The 17,817-nt window shown below is 38.8% G+C and overlaps 1 protein-coding gene and 1 pseudogene across 2 annotated transcripts in view; one reads left to right on the top strand and one right to left on the bottom strand.

The window, feature by feature from the left end:
• The window catches only part of MET (MET proto-oncogene, receptor tyrosine kinase), a 173,152-nt gene that overhangs the window by 106,348 nt on the left and 48,987 nt on the right, over positions 1 to 17,817 (bottom strand). The window lies entirely within an intron of this gene.
• Positions 2,576 to 4,074, top strand: LOC150001903 (tubulin alpha-1A chain-like; annotated as a pseudogene).

Raw genomic sequence — 17,817 nt, 5'->3', positions numbered from 1 at the left:
TACACACATATTTTGTTCAAGCTATTGTGGTAGGTACTGGGACTGTAGAGATAAAAGCTGTAGTTCATATCTTCAGGGGGCTAATAAGGGAATCAGTGAACATATTACCACAGTGTGGTAAGAGAGATGGTAGAAATAATCAAAGAATGCTACTGAAGTACTCAGGAAAGGCAGGTTTTCCAAAATGAGGGATGAGGGAACAGCTAAAGATCTCCTGGGGAAGAAAATGCCCCAGTGGAGTTGAACAGAATAGGGAGGGCTTCTGGTCAAGACGGCAGCATAGGAAAACATGGTACTCAGAACCTCCCACAACCATGTGAAAATTACAACTAAGCTACAGAACAACCATCATTCAGAATTGCCTCAAATATAGTGGAACAGAGGTCCTATAACTGAGGATATAAAGAGCCTGATTGAGACTGGTAGAAGTGTTGAAGATAATGACTGGGCTGGTCCCACACCCAGGTGTGGTGGTTAATAATTGGGAGGACTATCTCAACTGTGGAAGTACCTGCTAGGAGTGAGAGGTCCCAGCCCCATAGCAGAATCCTAGCTCAGGATTTCAGTGCCCCATAACTTCTGGCTGTGAATGCCGGTGGAGATTGTGATTGAGTGAGACAGAGGTCCTTCTGGAATCTCAGGCATTCCTCTTAAAGGGCCTGCACAGAGACTTACTTGAACTCACTTGCTTTGAGGTCCAGTGCTGCAGCACCAGCTTGGAAGGCAACTTGGACATATAGGGAGGAAATGAATCTGGCATCAGGGTGAGAGCTGTGGGGACAGCTTTCTCCCAGACAGAAGTACTGGCAAAGGCCATTCTTCCTTTGATGACCCCTTCCCCAACAGAGCTGGCAGGCAGGCATCATATCTGAGTCTCCTCAACCTAACTCACACTGACTGTCCTGTCCTGGTGACATTCTGAGACCCCCACCCACCTAACTTTTGGGTCCACCCAAGCTCTTTACAGTGGATTTTCCATACAAATGACCTGTCTTGGCTTATGTTGCCGACTTTCCCAAAATCTCTTAGACAAGCAGCATCTGGCCTTGGCATGCCCAATACCTCTTGCTAAGTAGCCTCCACCCCAGCACTAGCAGCAGTTGGCCTTAATTTTCAGGTTGGTCTTTTCTGGGCACCTCCAAGCCCAGAACAATTAGGAGCTATAGCAGATCACTATGTAGCTCATGCCAGGTGGTCCTGTGCAGAACAGAGGCAGGTCTAAACTTTTTCTGTATCTCCCTGGAGCCTTTAGAACTAATGAAGGAACCAGTGCACCTGGTGGACAGCTTCAGTCCATGTGGAAGCACCACCCAACCATTTCTACAAGCTACATACTCAAGGGGTGGACTTAGTAGGTACCTGAGCCCCACTGAAGTGAGTTCAGCTCTGTGAGTTTGGCCCCTGCATAGCAGATCCTCAATGGTTGTCACACCCAATCCTCAGAGTCTATCAGTCTGGGAGTAACTACTTTCCAACGATGTGCCAATAGCATTAGAGGACAAACTACAACAGAAGGGTGTATGGAGCCCACATGATGGGTGCACCTGGAGCACCCAGCTCAGTGAAAGGGGTACCACTGGGCCCCACAGGACACCTACTACATAAACCCACCCTGCCAACACTGGGAGATGTAGCAGCTCTACCTAATATATAGAAACAATAAGGAGGCTACCAATGAAGAGATTTAAACAGAAAACCTGGCTCAAATGAAAACAAACAAACAAACAAAGACAAAACAAAACTCCAGAACAAGAAGGAAACAAAATGGAGACAAGCAATCTACAAAAATTCAAAACACTAGTTATTAGAATGCTCAATGAACTTAGGGGAAGAGTAGGTGAATTTAGTGAAATCTTCAACTAAGAGGAAACATAAAATAAGAGATAGAAAACATAAAAATAACCAGTCAGAAATGAAAAATATACTAACTGAAATGAATACATTATAGGGAATCAACTATGGAGTAGATGAAACAGATGATCAAATCACAGATTGGGATGATAAGGAGCAGGAAACACCCACTCAGAACAACAACAACAAAAAAGAATCCAAAAAATGAAGATATCACAAGGACATTTTGGACAACTTCAAGAATACCAACATTTTCATCATGGGGGAACCAGAAGAGAGAGAACAAGAAATTGAAAATCTAGGTTAAAGAACAATGACAGAAAACTTCCCCAACCTGGTGAAGGAAATAGACATACAAGACCAGAAGTGCAGAGTCTCAAACAAGATGAACCCAAAAAGGCTGACACCAAGACACATCATAATTAAAATGCCAAAAGAGAGAATCTTAAAAACAGCAAGAGGAAAAAGAATTAGTTACTTACAAGGGAGTTCCCATAAGACTTTAAGCTGATTTCTCAACAAGAACTTTGCAGGCCAACAGGGATTTGCATGAAATATTCAAAGTGATGAAAAGCTACAACCTACCCAGCAAAGCTATAATTTAGAATCTAAGGACAGATAAAGAGCTTCCTTTACAAGAAAAAGCTAAAGGAGTTCATTACCAACAAATCTGTATTACAAGAAATGTTAAAAGTTCTTTAGAAAAAAGGAGAGGCAGGTTCTCTTACATCGACCGCTTAAGAGTCACGCTGTAAGAAGCAACAACCTCTCTTCTTCCTCTCCGTCATCCATTAGGCAGCCTCAAAGCAGCAACCATGCGTAAATGTATCTCCATCCACGTTGGCCAGGCTGGTGTCCAGATCGGCAACGCCTGCTGGGAGCTCTACTGCCTAGAACATGGCATCCAGCCTGATGGCCAGATGCCAAGTGACAAGACCATTGTGGGGGGGAGAGATGACTCCTTCAACACCTTCTTCAGTGAGACACGTGCTGGCAAGCACGTGCCCAGGGCAGTGTTTGTAGACCTGGAACCCACAGTCATTGATGAAGTTCGCACTGGTACCTACCGCCAGCTCTTCCACCCTGAGCAGCTGATCACAGGCAAAGAAGATGCTGCCAATAACTATGCCCGTGGACACTACACCATTGGCAAGGAGATCATTGACCTTGTCCTGGACCGAATTCGGAAACTGGCTGACCAGTGCACAGGTCTTCAGGGCTTCTTGGTTTTCCACAGCTTTGGTGGGGGAACTGGTTCTGGGTTCACCTCCCTGCTGATGAAGCGTCTCTCTGTCGATTATGGCAAGAAGTCCAAGCTGGAGTTCTCCATTTACCCAGCCCCCAGGTTTCCACAGCTGTAGTTGAACCCTACAACTCCATCCTCACCACCCACACCACCCTGGAGCACTCTGATTGTGCCTTCATGGTTGACAATGAGGCCATCTATGACATCTGTCGTAGAAACCTCGATATTGAGCGCCCAACCTTCACTAACCTGAATAGGTTGATAGGTCAAATTGTGTCCTCCATCACTGCTTCCCTCAGGTTTGATGGAGCCCTGAATGTCAATCTGACTGAATTCCAGACCAACCTGGTGCCCTATCCCCGCATCCACTTCCCTCTTGCCACATATGCCCCTGTCATCTCTGCTGAGAAAGCCTACCATGAACAGCTTTCTGTAGCAGAGATCACCAATGCGTGCTTTGAGCCAGCAAACCAGATGGTGAAATGTGACCCTCGCCACGGTAAATACATGGCTTGCTGCCTGTTGTACTGTGGTGATGTGGTTCCCAAAGATGTCAATGCTGCCATTGCCACCATCAAGACCAAGCGTACCATCCAGTTTGTGGACTGGTGCCCCACTGGCTTCAAAGTTGGCATTAATTACCAGCCTCCCACTGTGGTGCCTGGTGGAGACCTGGCCAAAGTACAGCGAGCTGTGTGCATGCTGAGCAACACCACAGCTATTGCTGAGGCCTGGGCTCGCCTGGATCACAAGTTTGACCTGATGTATGCCAAGCGTGCTTTTGTCCACTGGTACGTGGGTGAGGGCATGGAGGAAGGAGAGTTTTCTGAGGCCCGTGAGGACATGGCTGCCCTAGAGAAGGATTATGAGGAGGTTGGTGTGGATTCTGTTGAAGGAGAGGGTGAGGAAGAAGGAGAGGAATACTAAAGTTAAAACGTCAACAGTGCTGCTTTTACAGGGAAGCTTATTCTGTTTCAAACATGAAAAGTTGTGGTCTGATCAGTTAACATGTATGCAGCAGTGTATACTCATACAATTACTGGCCTATGCTTTAAAACATGAAGCTTTGTTACAGACCCAGCTAGTCCACTTCTCTGAAGGGTTTGAATAAAGTATTCCTTGTCTTAAATGAAAAAAAGAAAAAAGAAAAAAGGAGAAAAGTTCAAAATATGAATAATAAAATGGTAATAAATACATATCCACCAATGATTACTTTAAATGAAAATAGCTTAACAAACAAGATCCTTAGATATGTTGTTTGAAAGGAACTCACTTCATATTGAAAGACATACACAGAATGAAAGTAAGGGGATAGGACACCATATTTCATGAAAACTGAAACAAAACAAAGCTGGGGTAGCAATACTTAGACAAAAAATACTTTAAAACCAAGGCTATAACAAGAGACAATGAAAAACCCAGCTATTCCACTTCTTGGTATTTATTTAAAGAAACCAAAAACAATAAATTAAAAAAACACATATACATCCATATATTCATTGCAGCATTATTTACAACATCCAAGATATGGAAGCAACCTAAATGTCCATCAATAGTTAAATGGATAAAGAAGTGGTGCATATATATAATAGAATACAATGCAGCCATAAAAAAGAATGAAATCTTATCATCTTCAATAATATGGATAAATCTAGAGGGTACTGGACTGAATGAACCAAGTCAGGCAGAGAAAGACAAATGCCAGATGATTTCATTTATATGTGGAATCTAAAAAATAAAATAAATGAACATAGAGACCAGAAACAGACTCGTAGATACAGAGAACATTTTGATGCTTGCTCGTAGATGGATTGGGAGGAACGGGTAATAAAGGTGAAGGGACTAAGAAGTACAAATTGGTAGTTATAAAATAGTCATGGGGATGTTAAATACAGCATATGAGATACAGTCAGTAATACTGTATTAACTATACAGGGGTGAGCAAAAGTAGATTTACAGTTGTTCATTTATATGGAAAAAGACACACAGGTTATAATTATTACAATAGCTTTATTAACTCTGTGTTTCATTCACTCACAACTGTAGACCTACTTTTGCCCACCCTTGTATATGGTGTCAGATGGGTACTAGATTTATCACAGATCACTGAATAAGCTATATAAGTGTCTAATTATGGATTTTGACACCTGAAACTAATATAATATTGTATGTCAGCTGTGAGAGAAAAGTGTTAACCAGACAAAATAATTGTTAAAGGGATTTGAGGCAGATAAAATAATATGTGTTAAGATGGGGTTGCGAGGGAGACTGATGGATTCTGGGAATTATGAGAATAATATACTGACACATATACAGAATATACAAGGAATTCATACAACTCAATAGCAAAAACACAAACAAACAAAAACCCAAAACAAATAACCCAATTAAAAAATGGGCAAAGGACTAAATAGATATTTTTCCAAAGAAGACATACAAATGGTTAATAGGCACATGAAAAGATGCTTAATATCAATTAGGTAAATGCAAATCAAAACCACAATATTATCTAACACCTGTTAAGATGGCTATTATAAAAATGATAAGAGTTAAAAAGTGCTGATGAGGATATAGAGAAAAGGGAATGCTCGCACACTATTGATGGGAATGTAAAATGGTACAACCACTATGGAAAACCATATGAATGTTCCTCAGGAAATTTGAAGTAGAGCTACCATATGACCCAGCAATCCCACTTCTCATTCAAAGGAATCAAAGCCATTATCTCAAAGATATCTCTATACTCCCATGTTCACTGCAGCACTATTCACAATAGCCAAGGTATGGAAATAACCTAAGTGTCCATCAACAGATGAATGGATAAAGCAGATGTGATATATATAATATAACATATATATACAATACACAATAGAACATTATTCAGCCTTAAAAAATGAAGGAAATCTTGTCATTTGAGATAATATTAATTAATGTGTTATGTGAAATGAAATAAGCCAGATAGAGAAAGGCAAATATTGCATGGTATCACTTATATGTGGACTCTTTAAAAAAAAAGTCAAATTCATAGAAACTGAGAGTATAAAAGTGGTTGCCAGGGGCTGCAGGGTGGGGTCGAGAGAGAGGTTGGTAAATGGTATAAACTTTTGCTTAAAAGATAGATAAGGTCTGAGGATCTAATGTGTAATATGGTGACCATAGTTGATAACACTGTATTGTATAACAGAAATTTGCTGAGAGTAGAACTTAAATGTTCCCACACACACACAAATAAAAGAATGGTAGACTGAAGGTAGGATAGGGTGGCAGTGGTGTGCTTGAGCTATCTTGTACCAGATTGTAGAGCCTATTGTGAGCATTTCTTCCTAATTCTTGTTCAGTGACTTTACCTTGGTAGTTTGAAATTGGTTTGGTAGGGTATTTCGACTATGGAAATTTGCAAACACTACAAATCAGGAACTTCTGCTCCCTCTCTCCCCCAGAGTTAAACATTTACCAGCATACCACTAGGTGTGAGGAAGATCACAAAACAGCCAGGGCCAAGGTAAGAAATATCTTGAATATTATACTAAAGAGTATGGCTTTTACTCTGAAATCATTGGGGTACCCTCAAATTATGTATGAAGAAGATTGAGATAGGCTGAATGATTCTTTGGAAACATTAAGTTTCTTGATTAAATAGGTATTGTTAGTTGCACCCAAACCAGCAGTTGATAAGGTACTTAAGAAAGTCTTAAATAAGGCTGGTATACAGAATGAGAATGTCAACATGGGTTAATAAATGAAAGAGGTTATGTAAATTATTACTTAATCTCAACTGAGGGTTTTGCGAGTCACTGGGGAACTGGGTTGAGGTTGATAGAAAAGAATAAGGTTAGAAGGAAACAGAAAATTAAACAAACAAGAGTTCAGTTTAACTTATGATTCACCCAGTGTATAAAATGAAAGCCTTGCTAGTAGTAAAAAAGGTAAAATAAAGTTATGCCAACATTGTTATTAACACAATTTCCCAGTCATTCACTGAAAAGAGATTTTATTATATATTGGCAGAAACAAAAGAGAAAATTTGACTGTTAAGAAACTAGTTCTTGAATCCTCAGCATACAAAGTATTAAGTGAGGCACTGATGGTTGTTACAATAGCTGTTTCCAAGGGCCTAGAGAATGCAAGGGAAGCTTTAATACTTAAAGCTCACATAAATACAGAATTATTATTTACTTATGAAAATTTAAGTGTTTACTTTCCAAATATTTCATAATCCTTTTTTTCCCATGAGTTCATCTGTATTCAATCGGACTGTTATCACCAGGGTCATACTCAGTATCATATAGTTTGCAGCATGGCTACCCTAGATCCTGTAATAATTTGGAGGTTTTTTAAAAAAATAAAAACTTTCTTCTGTCAGGTGTGGTATAGTCCTGATGTATATTTTTATATGGTCTAAACAGTGCCACAAATGGTGAACTTCAATTTTTTCAATTCTGAGGTGAAAGTGTTTTCCTGTGCAGAGTCTACTAAATATAGATGGATGCAAAAAAGAAGGCATGGGGGTAATTAGTGTGCCATCAGGCCACATACCTAGGATCATAAAAGCATCGCTTGCCTAAATATATGAATTGCTGCTTATATTTTCATAAGCATTTGACTCTAAAAATGTATCTGGGGGTTGAGAGTAGGTGGAGGTGGGCAAAGGGAGGTAAAATGGGGATGGCAAAAGACTTTGCTTGAGGTGGTAGGTGCATGATATAGTGTGAAAATGTTTATTGAGTTGTACACTTGAAACCTGTATGGTTTTATGAACCACTCACTCCAATAAATTGAATAAAAGAAAATAAAATAATCATTTTCACATTTACCATAATGTGATGTCATTTTTTAAAAGCAGGCACATATTTTAGTCCTCTTTTTACATGTCAAAAATATATACTTTGACCTTTCACTGTTAATTGCAAGTTATATCTACTATTGTTAAACTACCATTTATACATATATTACTCATCATTCTGCAAACACTGACTGCTATCCTTAATATTCAGCCAGTAACAGAATTGATCTTGTGCTTTGTCTGCCCAATTCTCTGTGGAATCAATACCTTTCTATGACTCTTCTGAAATGAGAGTGAGTTTAGTTGAGACTAAGGAAATCACCCATTTCTTTCCATATCAGGTCTAGATAAACCCAGTGTAACTGGTTTTTTAAATTAGAAATATTTCTCAATTACTCTTACTAATACATTTACTGATTCCTATTCACCATGATGTTGGAGCTGCAAATAAGTTTACATTTAATGAACCACCAGATATATTCTATTCTATTATAAATTCCTCTTCTTAATTCACTTAATTCAGTTCTTTAAATACCAGGATCACCTAATTTGACCTCATATTCACCCTTATTATTGCACTTCAGAACATTTCCAGTCTTGGACCTTCTCATATTAGTGAGCATATGAAGAAAAATGACCTCACCTCCTTATTATCTTCCTTGAGGTTTTGTATTACCTTTACACATATTTTATCACTGTATTCTTGTGAACAATCTCTTACATTCAAGATTCTGGTCACATTACTGGAAAATAAATAGTCCTCTGCTTGTAATTATGACCTTCGGGAAGGGGCAAGCCAGTGACCTCTCTGACTTGTAGGCACAGGAATAAGCTCTGAAAATTAAATGCTTCCTATTCTCTCATCTGTTCCTTTGGCAAACTCCACTTCCTTCTAGGCCAAACAAAAGTAAGCAAAGCTAATACAGAAGTTGACTATTTCTTTTGATTCCTCATACATATTTTTGTACCTGTATTTCAAATGTTTGTGGTTTATGGAGATGACAAAAACAATGCCCTTTAAGATTGTCATAAAAATACATTTCTGGAGTTTGTCAAGGACTTTTTTTCAAGCCCTTTAGCAATTCAGGAGAGTCTCTGTTTACTGTGTAAATACATAGATTTCTTTTGCAAGATAAAGTTTTTGTCAAGTAAACTCAACACTATGGTCTATGCACTATTGTCTATTGTCTAAGCATATGCATAGGCTTAAGTACAGAGAAGCATGACAAACTGCCTGCCCTTTAAGACCTTAAACTTATTTAAATATCTGTATGATGGATTATAATGAAAAAGGCAAAATGTGTCTTCAGCTAGAGATTCATTACAACAACATGACCATGACATTTGCATATCCTGGTGCTCATGACATCCTCCTGAGTCCCCAGAACACTTGCTTCTCACCTGACCCTTCAGGCTACATGATTTATATGAGAAAGAAATCTTCTAAAACGAATTCAGTTGTGTAGAGGACAGTACACAGATGCAGAAACAATATGACTTGGACCCACCTCAGCATCACATTCCCTTGAATTATATCAACTTTTTAAATTTTGAGAGTTTCAAAAGAGCTTATTTTGTGTCTTTTCAGGACTATATAATTCACTTTGTCATAAGACTTACTGGTAGGTAATAGGATAATCCTTCCAACCACAGAAATACAAGTTATTTTGACAAATAGGGTCTCAAGTGTTAGCCACAGAAGACAGGAAAGGAAGACAGGAAAGAAACAGCTTGGACTGATGCAAGAAATACATATTTTCAAATAAGCTGATAAAGTGATAGGCTATGAGAGGCAGTGAGATTAAGTGCTACCTAAATTATATCCTTAGTTTCTAGAATCTACACATTATTTCTTCATACTAAAAATGACTTAATGAGCCATGGCCAGTGTGGCTCAGTTGGTTGGAGCATTGTCCCGTAATGGGTTTGAATTCCCGGTCAGGGCAGGTACCTTGGTTATGGGTTTGAGCCTTAACATGGGGCATATGAGGGGCAGCCAGTTTATGCGTCTCTCTTTCATTAATGTTTCTCTCTCTCTTCCTCAATCTCTAAAAGAAATAAAAAAAAATGTCTGCAGGTGAGGATAAAGTAGGTTACTTAATGAAAAGTAATCTAACTCATTTAGAAATCAAAGAAAAGACAAAGTTTGAACACTGTAAAACAGAAACTGTTAAAAAAGTTAAAATTCTCCAGCATAATTCTACTAATTCTACTTGTGATATGTTTTTGTAAGTGTAAAGTAATATGCACTCATGGCTAAAACCCACTTTAAATATCTGGTTAAATGCAGCAGCGTGTAGTTAAGGCAAAAAGCTTGTGAAGTAGGTAAGAATGATTAGTTTATTAAATACTGGTTATGTACTTGCCCATTTACTAAAGATATATTATTTTCTAAAATATTGAGCTTTATATAAAAGTTATCTTTAACCTCCTCAGGGTGGCCTTTTGTGACTATACTACCAAATTAACTTATTCTTCCTCATTTGCATTTATAGATGTTTAGTTTCCTCACACTATATTTTAGAAATCATCATGATGTATTTGTATACAGTCATCTCCTCCCTTATTTTGTTTGCTTCATAAAGGCAAGAGCCATGCCTATTCCATTCACCACTGTAATACCAGCAGGGTTAGACACTCAAAAAATATCTGTTGAATTTTGGGTGTACAAATAAATCCTTTTCTCTGCCTCTTGCTGAAAATAATAATTATAAATTTTTGGTCATTTTATGGACTAAGTAAAATGGTTAGGCTTCTAGTATTTGGCTTAAACTAATAAGGTGAAAGGACAAGAATATAATATAGTTTAAAATAAATGGAAAATATTGCACATTTTATTGTCAAGATAATGTTTAGAGATAGTCATTTTTGTTATTGACTGCCACTGCTTAGTGCATTAGCTCTAAATACTATTGATTCATTCAATGGAGAGACCAATTTAATCTTTGCATTTTCCCCATTTCCTGAATACCAGTTCACCTATAGTTTAGTTAGTAGTCTGGCTGCTGACTGCAAGTGTTAACAGAATTTTAAATTTAAAATGTCATTAGAAAATTTTATATCATACATATTTACACTTTTTTCATACAGAATTCCTAGAAAATTATGAATAATTCATGTATTTTGAAATGACAACTCAGAAAAAATAAATTTTCATAAAATCAGTTCTAGAAAAGAATGCTTAACAAATCAAAACTGACCTTAATTCATCCCTTTTATCTAGAGCACAATTTGAAATATCTCTAGCATTTTAAGGCTGTCTGATTAATAAACATATTGGTGATTTACCCAAATAAGACAACCAGAGTCAGACTCTAGTCTGAATTGACATTTTTTGTTTTATATTTATACTATTCATAAACCATTTCCCCTTATTTGTGAACATCAAGAATGGTTTAAATAGCCTTTATTCTACAAGAGCATGCATTTGTAATACATTTTTCTGTCCTGTTGTTGAAAAACTAGAGAATTTATATGCTGATGAACCTACCTGGAATATTTAGTTAGAAAAAAAATGTGTAATTAACAGACTAAAATGTATCTAGTCAGGATGCTAGAATCATCACATTCGCTATTATTAAAACAAAAAAAATCGAACTTCCGGCCAAGATGGAGACGTAGACAGACATGCTGCATCTCCTTCCACAACTAAGAAGGAATACAACTACCTCAAAACTAGAAACAACCAGAAGTTCCAGAAAATCAAAGTGCATGGAAGTCCAGCAAACAAAGATATAAAGAAGAAACACTCATCCAGACAGGTAGGAGGGGTGGAGCCAGGGCAGAGAGGACACAGTGTGGTGGTGGCAGCAGCAGCAACAGCGGCAGGCTGGTGGAAAGTGTAGTTACATGTTTTAAAAAGTCAGGAGGGACACCTGGGGGAGCATTCCCAGCTCCTCACCAGACCGCATAGCTCACTGTCCCAGTACCGGGGAAAATCAAGCCTCATTGCTTCTGACTGTGCAAACCAGTGGGGTTGGGGCAGAGGCAGAAACTGCCGGTCTCTCAGCAGAGTCCACTTGTTTAAAGGGCTCCCTTGGACCTAGAATATCCGCAGACCCACCCACTCTGGGAACAACGGCCAGGGCAGCAGCTAGAGGGGCGCAAGTCCTGTGTGGAAGTGGGAGAGGTGCCTGGAAAAGGAGCAATTGCTGGGAAAGCAGCATTGTTCCTTCTCAGACCTCTCCCCTGCATATAGCGCCACAACGTGGTAAATCAGGTCACCCATTACTGATGAACACCTAAGGCTCCGCCCCTTACAATGTAGTAGGAGTGACAGCTCTCCCTGGGACATGGAAGCAAACAAAAACAGGAGACTTCCAGCCAAGATGGAGGCCTAGACTGACATGCTCCGTCTCCGTCCACAACTAAGAAGGAATACAACTACCGCAAAACCAGAAATAACCAGAAGTTCCATAAAATAAATGGAAGTCCAATATATGAAGTTATAAAGAGATGGTGCTTACCTGGACAGGTATGAGGGGTGAAGCCAGGGAGAAGAGTTCAAGCTGTGCTGTCTGCGGCAGCAACAGCGATGGAGGCAGGACAGCGGTAAGCACAAACACCCGTATTTAGGGGGAGGTGAGAAGCGTCTGGGGAGCACCCCCGGCTGCAGACCAGATCCATCAGCTTATGATTCCAAAGCCAGGGAAGGCAGACCTCCATTGCCTTGGACTGTAAGGTCTGGAGGGGGTGGGGATGGAGGAAGAGGCTCCTGGCCTCTCAGCAGAGAGTGAACGACAGGAATCCATCTTGGACACCCACCCCTGCAGAAAACACCACAGCGTGGTGAGACGGGACACCCAGTTGTGATGAGTGCATAGGGCTCTGCCCCCTATAGCATAGGAGGTGTGACAGTCCTGCCCTGGAAGCAAAGGTAAACACAAAACGGTCAGGATGGCACAGATCATGATAGAGATCCTGGTGATGCAGCTGACAAGACAGCAAATATCTAATCTAATGGCTCAGCAGATAGGAAATCTTTCTGAGGCTCAGGTCAGAGCTTTGGTTATAAAAATGCTTACAGACCTAACAGCAGATCTTAAGACAGGGAAGGAATGAAGGCTAGTTCTGCTGAAATGAACAAAAACACATATGAAACTAGTGGTGAGGGCAAGAAAATCAGGGTTCAAATCAACAAATCCAAACATAGGGAGGGAACAAACAGTCAACCAATGCAGAAAGAGGCAACAAAGAGTGAGGAAAATGAGGAGAGGCCCAGAAACTTATCGGACAGCTATAAGTGGGCCAACATCCAAATCATAGGGCTGCCAAAAGGTGAAGAAGAACTAGAAACTGAAAAATTATATGAGAAAATAATGAAGCAGAGCTTCCCTAACATGGGGAAGGAAATAGACTTACTGGTCCAGGAAGCAGAAAGAGTTCCAAAAAACTGGACCCCGGGAGGACCACACCTAGACACATTATAATCAAAATGTCAAAAATTAAGGATAAAGAGAGAATCTTAAAACCAGCAAGACAGAAGAAGAGAATTATATACAAAGGGGTCCCAATAAGACTATCAGCTGATTTCTCAAAAGAAACTCTGCAGGCAAGAAGGGACTAGCAACAAATATTCAAAGGAATGAAAAGCAAAAACCTACAACCACAATTACTCTATTCAGCGAAGCTGTCATTCAGAATAGAAGGGGAGAGAAAGTGCTTCCAGGACAAAGAAAAGCTGAAGGAGTTCATCAGATCCAAACTACTGTTATATGAAATGTTAAAGGGACTTGTTTAGGAGAAAGAGGATCAAAACTATGAACATTAAAATGAAAGCTGTATCACAACAACCAACAACAGCAGCTAGGGAATTGAAACAAAGGTAGACTAAGTAGGCAAGGAGAGTGGGAAAAGAATTATAGGTATGGGGAACATTTTGGGGGGAAGTCAGTGGGGAGGGGGAAAGGGGGAAAGGAAAGGAGATGGTAGAGGAATTAAGAAGCATAGTAGGAGGGAGTGGAGTAGACAGGAAGATGTTGAAAAGAACTATATGCACAACCTATGTGCATGGACTAAGGTGGGGGACAAATGGAGGGAGGGGTGTCATTGTGTGGAGGGGAACAAAGGGAAAAGAAATTGGGACAACTGTAATAGCATAAACAATAAAGCATATTAAAAAATAAATAAAAATGAAAAAAATCAGGGGTATTTTACTTCAAGAGTAGCTGAACCATTGGCTTCATTTTTCTGATAAATGCATTCTTGTCAGCCCTCCCTGGCTGCTGGAAATTGACCTGCTGCACATCTGGGCACTGAGTCATTCTGCACTCCACATGTTGCTGATTCAGTCTCTTTGCCAACCCATGAATAAGCAATGGTAGAAATTCCTACAGGGTCGTCTATCCAAGTTCTTAACAAATTCTCATTTTTCTTAGTAGAGTGAGGAGATAAGAATGCAGAATGGGATGAACATTGGTATGAGAGAATTCTGAAGTAATGGTTTGACAGCCAAAATGTGATATATTATTCTAAGCAAAAAAATCCATTATTACTCAAGGAGGTTAATATTCTTATCAAAGTGCAGAATCTTGCATGCTTTCAGAAGTCTTTAATCATGTGGTATATGGCAATGAAAATATCACATATTAGAACTGTGTCTTCAAAGTTTTATTAACACTTCAGCTTTTCAAAAATCAACTTTGAGATTTTTTTGCATGAACTAATTGTTTACCACATTAATTTTACCAAATGAATCTCCATATAGGAACCAACTACTTAAAATAAAACACAGATCCATACCACCTGCTTCAAAAGACATTGAAGAATAAAGAATTCATTTTATGTATATGGTATAGTTAACTTTTAATTACCCATACACAGGAGATATATCAATCACATCATGAATCAATATAATACAAAGGTAAAGCCTACGTACACTTTTAGTGACATTTTCAGCATTAATTGTTTTTCTTTGCTGTTAATCTGTGAATATGCTATGAAACGGTTTAAAAGCTGCTTAGAAGGAGAGAGCAGAAAAAAAGGAAAATGCATTAATGGCTCATTCTGTAGTGCATTTTCTAATACCCAGGGTGTGCCAAGTAATCTCAGTGTTACATAATTCTGGAAAGACAATAATTTTAAATTCCTTTTAATAAGATAATGCAATATGCCACTCTCATGGGATGGGTAGCACAGAAAGTTCAAATAAGTAAGTTAGGGAGCAGTGAGTCCCTGAGCCTGGCAGAGAATATAGAAGACTTTACAAAAGGAGAGGAATCAGGTGTACAATTAACAAATTTCTACTTAGAATTTTTAAAAAGTATTTTGAATTCTTATACCTCAGCATTTTCTTTCTTGCAAGATTTTGCTTTGGTAGCTATTACATTTGGCACATGGCCAAGATATTTAGTGTTTAGAATAAAGAATCCTTATTCTTCATATAGGATAACATGCTCTCATTTTGGAGCACAGGATGTAAAAAAGCAACAACCCTGCCAAACCAGTGTAATTACATGCATGTTATTTGCAATATTGACTCCACATTTCCAATTCAGATGGTGGGGTACAAAATATTATAGATATACAGCATATAACCCTGGCTGGTTTGGCTCAGTGGATTGAGCGTCGGCCTGCGAGCTAAGTGTCGCTGGTTCGATCTTCCAGTCAGGGCACATCAGAGAAGGAAAACTCTTGACTCCAAAAAACCTCCGCTGCCTTGCGGCATACCTCTTCAGGGGAAAGGCTAAGGGAGTAAACCCCGACAGAAAATCCGGAGCCGGAGTCCCTAAGGCGGTTTGACATTGTAGTCAACACCGGCAACTCCTGCGGCGCACCTGAAGCCAAGCTGTATTGACTCTGTCTTTCCCTTGGACCCTTCAGCTGCGAAGAGAGGGGGGGTCTGCTGCATGGGCAACAGCAGACCCTCCATATCACCCTGCCCAGGCTCTGTAGCTTCAGCTTCGCTGGAGAGGACACTCCAGCGTCATCGCAAGATGTCGATTCAACACGGGAGGAGACAGATACCGTGTCACTCCCGAGTCGGACTGCACAGCCATTCTCGGCGGTGCAGATAGACTCTTAAGAAGCTACACCATCGTCTCTCGAGACGGACGGCTGCCGACGACGACGACAGCATATAAAGAGTTATAAATCTTTGTTTATCTTATTAAATATTATGAGATATGTCCTGAGGATGACAGATCAATAATGGTCCTTGTGGTTTTCTGATGGAAAGCTGCAATTATTTTCTTCCTATATAATTTAAATATAACCCAGTTTTACTCATCTATCATCTTTATAAAAGTAATAAACATCACTTTGTTTATTTTTCTGCCTATTCATATTATTCTTTGTTTGCATCTTGTTTTGACTTTATTTTCATTCAAAATTGTCCTAATCACTTTACTTTCTTCCTTTGATGGTCCTGACCCTTTAACTCTGGCACTCTTTGGCATGGAGATGGAAAATCACTACAAGTTTTCTTTATTTTGGGAAGCAGGTGGCTACTTTTTGTGTTTGAGTATAAATGGTAATTAAAAACAAGGAAGCTTGATGAAAACAACCATGAGGTTAAGTTTTTCTAAAACTTCATTATATTCAAGTTCTTTAATGCACAGTATAATTTAAATTACATAAGCATAGCATCTTATAGTGCCATTGGTAGTTAGACTTGAAAGCTGGGTAAAACAGCACATCATATACCTTCTAGCTTGATTATAGTACGTTTCTGATTCAGCTGTCTGTCTCCAACCCCTAATACCACCACTTCCCACCTCTCCTTATTTGCTTTTGAGTTTCAAGGACTTGCACAAATTAAGCATTAGGGATGTGGGTCACTCACAACAGGTAGGGAGAGACATGAAAGGCCCTCATGATCAGTAAATCCAGAATGTTCCTCTTTCAGAAATCAGTTCAATAATTTGGATCTGCCTTTCTTTATATAAATATTTATTACAACAATAGCTGTTACTTATTAAGTGTCATGGACTACGTTTAGGTCTTTTACAAACATTATTGCACTTGTCCACACAATAGTCCTGCATGGAAGAAAGCTGGTTCAAAGGGTTTGAAAAACATACTCATGGTCAAACAGGTAGAAAGTGGTGGGGTACAAATCTGAACCCAGATCTCTTTTGACTTCAGTCTTGTTCCTTTAGGCTATGCTGCCTCTAAAAAGCTAAGTTTATGGTCATCTTATTGTGCCAGGTACTTTATATATATTATCCCATATTTTTACAAAACCTGGTGAAGTAGGTGTTCTTATCTGCCTGTTACAAATGAAGACACTGAGGCTCTAACAGATTAAGTAATGTGGTAGAACTCATACAGCAGGTATGCAGTAGGCCAGGACTTCCAACCAGGTGTGTCTGGCACCTAATGACATACTTTCCCCCTTAACTGATTAATCATTAGTCATAAAGATGACCAAGATGTTGATAAAAATATCTGCTACAAGTTTACATTTATTCTTTCAAATACTTACAAATAGAGCAAAACTATGATAATGAGATCGCATAAAAAATAGTGTAATATGATGACTGCATTTTCTGGGTAGGTGAGAGAACTCTTTTAAATTTAAATTTGATTGAAAATAGAACATTTCCAAATGCATCATTCTACTTCTCTTAGTAGATACACTATAATTCAAGAAACAGGATCTTTGCTGATTTGGGGGCTTAAAAATTCCTTTTTTCAATATTAATTATAATTTGTAGGAGATTGAGCCAATGTGTACTGATTCTAGTTTTTCCTAGAATAATTGTCATGTTAACAAATCCCTTATATGATAGGGCTGGAAATTTCAGTTAATATGCTTAAAAGTACCTGAATTTTTAAATACTGTTCGTTCCAATTAGAATGAGGTTGTTTTTTTTTTTTTTTTTCCTACACAAATTTGGTGCTTTACAAGTTTCCATATTATGGAACATTTTTTTCAACTACTTTATTTTGAATAATATACTGTTTAGGGACTTTGCATTAGTATAAAACAACTTCA

The sequence above is a fragment of the Furipterus horrens genome, unplaced genomic scaffold, assembly GCF_987537825.1.
Source record: "Furipterus horrens unplaced genomic scaffold, mFurHor1.1.pri manual_scaffold_9, whole genome shotgun sequence".
Lineage (NCBI taxonomy): Eukaryota > Metazoa > Chordata > Mammalia > Chiroptera > Furipteridae > Furipterus > Furipterus horrens.
Note: the sequence above shows the minus strand (reverse complement) of the source record. Positions and strands in the feature narration are given on the sequence as shown.